Source organism: Monopterus albus, unplaced genomic scaffold (assembly GCF_001952655.1).
Source record: "Monopterus albus unplaced genomic scaffold, M_albus_1.0 scaffold509.1, whole genome shotgun sequence".
NCBI lineage: Eukaryota > Metazoa > Chordata > Actinopteri > Synbranchiformes > Synbranchidae > Monopterus > Monopterus albus.
Genome location: NW_018128389.1, coordinates 80,563 through 85,422, shown reverse-complemented (window position 1 = coordinate 85,422; position 4,860 = coordinate 80,563).

The window sequence follows — 4,860 nt, the reverse complement described above, 5'->3', positions numbered from 1 at the left end:
TTTGATGCTAATCCCATATCAATTTGCTTATACCTAGTACATGCTTGAATGGAGTAGGAAGAAGTCAGACTTATCCAGTCCTACCCCATGACATCATCTTACCATCATTGGTTTGCAAGCAGTATCTCTACATAGATAATTCTCTTCTACACCACACAAGTAATATACTAAAGAATTATTACAAAGTGTTAACATTCATACACCACACCCACAATGTTCCATCTAATTAATCATTGAGCCTGTTCTTGCATATATCTTGATTGACACATACTTTTATATTTATGTTTAAGTTCAAATAGATTCAAAGCAATTTGCTATGTCAGTGAATTTTAGGCATTCACTTCCTCTGGGCTCTGCTGACCTAGATATGTTCCCGACAGTGTTTCCCTGCAGCGTTTTCTTTCTCATACCCTCCCTTTAACCATCCAGTGTGCTTTTGGTCAAAATGATTATTGCTTGTGCACTTGAAGACTTCTTTTGCTTGTGTACTGCCAGCCCTACTGTGAAATATACAGACTAAATGTGCTGTTCTAATGTATTTACTTTTTCCCTCATCTGGGGCTAAGAATATCACAAGCCTTTAGTTTAGCTTAGCTTGTTTTTAATAACTTTCCTTGGAAAAAAATCATGGAAAGAAATCCTCAGTTACAAAGTATAATAATAGGTTTACATAGATGTGCCTTAGACACATTGGTGCAGAACCTTACTGACTTTTATTGTGATAATATACAGTATGCTGACAAGCATTTTAAGAAACAGGGCCAATATTGAGCCTTACAAAACACTGCTGCATATTTCATTGCAAGAAAACAAAAAAGAAGAAGAACCATGAAATGTAATGTACTCAATTGAGCCAAGTTTAAAAAATGACCTTCCTTAAGTCTTGGGTATCTAACAGCTGAAAGACTGGACAATTGGGTGTTATCGCTGAGTTTGTTCAGGTGTGTGTCTGCGGCAGTTTTTTTTTTTTCTTGCTTTCCCATCTTTGCAGCATTGTCTGCCTTATGGCTGAGTCCATGCACTACATTGTCCAAAGTCAACTTGCCAATCCCTGGTTTCACTATGTTTTTCACTCTGTCAGTATTCCAGTATAAACACAGACACAGATGTTCATTTATCTGCACTCCCTCAGTATATCGACTGGAAGACTCGATTGCTTTGGACAGTGACAGGGGCAGGAAATGGTTGAAATATTTCCAACATGCTTGTTACAGTACCTTCCCTGTTTATTCAGGGAAACGTTTTTCTTATTGCTTCCCTTTGTCAGTCATGTCATTTATATTTTTGTTTATGCATTTGCAGGAGAGCAATGTTGTGGAAAAAAAAACAGTATTAAAATGTTTGCGCCTGTGGTTTGCATTTTATCAAGAATGGTGTTGCCTAAGATTCAAGTCACTTATATGTTTTAATGGAGCACTACTGTACATGTTAACATGCACAGCAGCAAGGCCTTTAGCAGTTTTCCTCCTCCTTGTGGATTTGAGGAACTTGGGCCCATTTGATGCTATAAATCTGTTTTGAATGTACAGGGGTGTTGTCTTACAGCAACATAAAAACAAATAACCGAGTAAGGATTTCTAGTAACAACAGATGCTGATTACACACAGCCTGTATCTCTCAATACCTAATTATGCTCATACATACAAACATTTACACTAACCTCAGTCACAGCATGATTACTTTGTGACGTTATGTAGGTTTGTGGCTGGAGGTCATTTCTATATTTTCCACTAATAGTCAAGAACAGTGCCAGTGGAGAAAAAAAAAGATAAAATAAGACATAATTTCCACAGAAATTCCATGTTTTTCTCATTGACTCAACTTTTGTGATTTTTACATCTTAATCGCAATGAATACAAAATACAACATGTAATGGTAGAAAGTTATGTCAGTTTTTCTTCTGAGCATTTGATAAATCTTTCCAAATTCAGAAAACAGTCCTGGTTTGTGTCAGTTAGTATCCATGACCAACCAAATACAGACAATAGTGACTTCACTGTTTGGATATGTCTGCTCTGGGGGATTAAAAAAAACTAAAGCTGCAGTCTAGACTGAGCATGCCATGGATCTTTTGGGCTGTCTGTTAGAAATGTTTGTGTAAGATTTGCAGCCTTGCAAGGATAATTAATTTAATAGGCTGTATTATGGCAAGCATTTTGATTTGTCAAAGCAGGAAAAGTACAGGTGTATCCAATTATACAGGTTATGGATACATGCCATTTAAATGTCTCAATATGAGAGCCCTCATGTTAAAAATACAAGGACCCTGTATGCAGCCATTACGTTACTAACTATACCTGTGCTGGTTGTGCAAAATCAAAAGGTTGCACTTTACTTGGTTACACTGTACGCAGGTCTGAGAAAACATGCTTAAGTGGTTTGGAGGAGGCACACGAAGCAGCAGGTTGACTTTAAATCTCTACCAGCAATAGTGGTCATGCTGCGGTTAACTTCATATTTCTACAGCTTTTCAGTGTTGGCACAGCTAGTACATTTTCCGCTTGGTTTCAGCCACTACATATTAGGCAAAATGTGTTTTGAAAGATTAAAGAGCCATGTTTTCCACTCGGGCAGAAACACAGTGAAAAAGCACCAGCCTCTGTTAAAAGACAGCAGGCAGCGCTAAGGGCAGAGTCTAAATAAATGAACTGTCACCCTGAAGAGATTTTAAAATGTGGTATAGTTACTCACACCTGAGATCGCTGTATGTTTTTGCCAACTATTATTTGCATCTAGCATAAAAATCTATTCTGATGCAGCTCCTTCATTGATTTAATGTACTTAGCTTGTTACGCTAAATAATGAGTGAAGAAACAAATGGGAGGATCAAGAAACATTTGCATTTGGATTGACAACAGAATTAACAGGTTTTAGCAGTCAGTCCTTGTGTCTCACTTACAAATGATCTTATAATTATTATCACATTGGGAAAAAATACAAAGTGAAGTATACCTAAACTAGGCATAGTGTACTGCATTTGAAGTCTACTGAGATATTGTTGGTTTGGTTCAAGGAGCAGATTATACCATTTCAGTTTCCAGGAAAAAGAGAATTCAGTTTAGTGGAATCTTCTACAGACTGACAGCAGCAACTATAGTTTGGAAGGTGGGTTTTTTTTGGGGTTATCATCCTGAAATTCCAAAAAAATTACAAGGTTGGTTTGTTTGGTTGTTTTGTGTGTTTGCTAAAACAAGACCTGCTTTTAAAGGCTTGGGCCTTGGTTGGCATATGTGGCAATAAAGAAAGATCTTAGGATTCAGCCAAACTGTGGGTAGTGTGTATAAAACTCAATATAGACCTAATAAAATGTCATAATAGTACACACCGATATAAGAAGGAACCACATAATGTTTGTCTGTGACTGTCTTGAACATTATTTTTTTATTCGTTTCTTGGTGAACGCCATGAATTCCCTGAATAATTCTCTGTAAAAGCTGTCCAGACCAAACAAACTTTACCACTGCCAAATAAATGATCATGACAAGGTGTTGCCCTAGAATAGCATTCAATGTGTCATACTGTCTGAACCTGTCAAAGATATGCATAAAAGGAATATGTTTTGATGAACTGGACTTTTAGACATCGTCTCTGTTTGGAGAGTTTCAGTAACAGATGAGATCACTTGGTAAGTCAGCAGCAGCTAGTAAGTCTATGCTTAACCTTCCTGTTATGTTCTGGGTCAAATTGACCCAGTGCAAAGTAACAAAAAAAAATTTTAAAAAAATAGTTAAAAATATTTTATTGGTATGAAACTTCGTCTGCTTGGCGTAATAGGTGTGATCAACATATAAAATGAAAATGGTTCAATTCACATATTTGCAACATCCCCCTGCATGTTTATATTACAAAGATACTGTTCAGGTCAACATAACAGGAGGGTTAAACTATTGGCAGGACTGACCTGCAGACACAGACAACAGGTTTAGTATCAAAGGTAAGAACCTTCACTTGTATAAATGGGTCAGCAGGAGGAGTCAAACCTTTGACAGCCAAATTGAACAGTTGGACTTCATGGATGTGGACCACTGAGATCAACCTTCTGTGTACTGTAATTTGTTTCCTTCCTCACTTGTCAGGCCTCTAATCTCAGGCTGAATGAAAAACATGTGGTTAACCTATCAAACAAGATGGTTGTGTTAATGCAAGTAATTAGCTAACCCTGACTAAGAACCAACTATTTTATCACAGCTCTGTACATATCATGGATTAGCAACTTACCAAAGAAATGGACAAAGGAAAGTCCCATCAAAGTCAGTACAAACAATCTAAAATTAAAGATGGTGCAGGATTTCTAATTGCTTGCCAAGTGTAGTGCTGCTGAGCTCACTGCCCTGTATACCCTGCAATCTATGCGGTCAAAGGTTACTTTTACCTTTTCTTTGTTCATTTATTCATTCAACCATTTATTCATGAATTGTCTGCCTTTGCCATTTTTCTCCCCCCGCCCCCCCCCCACCTTTCCCCCCCGTCCCAGCCAGCCGACATTTCCTTGTTTTACCAGTTTTTGCCCCCCCCCCTTTTTTTTTTGGACTATGGCTTTGCTCATTTTACCTCCCTGCCCAGTTGCAGGGAGATCATGCATTTGAGTCCTCTTTTATTTGAGTTGAATTAACAAACCTAGTAGACAAAAATGGTCAATACATGCACAACTTTCACTGGAGCCTCAGTGAGGTCCCCAACTTCATAGCCCATCGCTTTCATTAGCCCTTAAATGTGCTTCTCGTTTAGAGACCTTCGTCCATATGCACTGCTTCAGGGTGCAGGGAGAAAAGAAAGCACCAAAAAAAAAAGGCAGGGGAGGAGGGAAGCCTGATTTATTTCAACAATCTGGTTGTAATGAAAGCCGTCAAGACTTGCTGG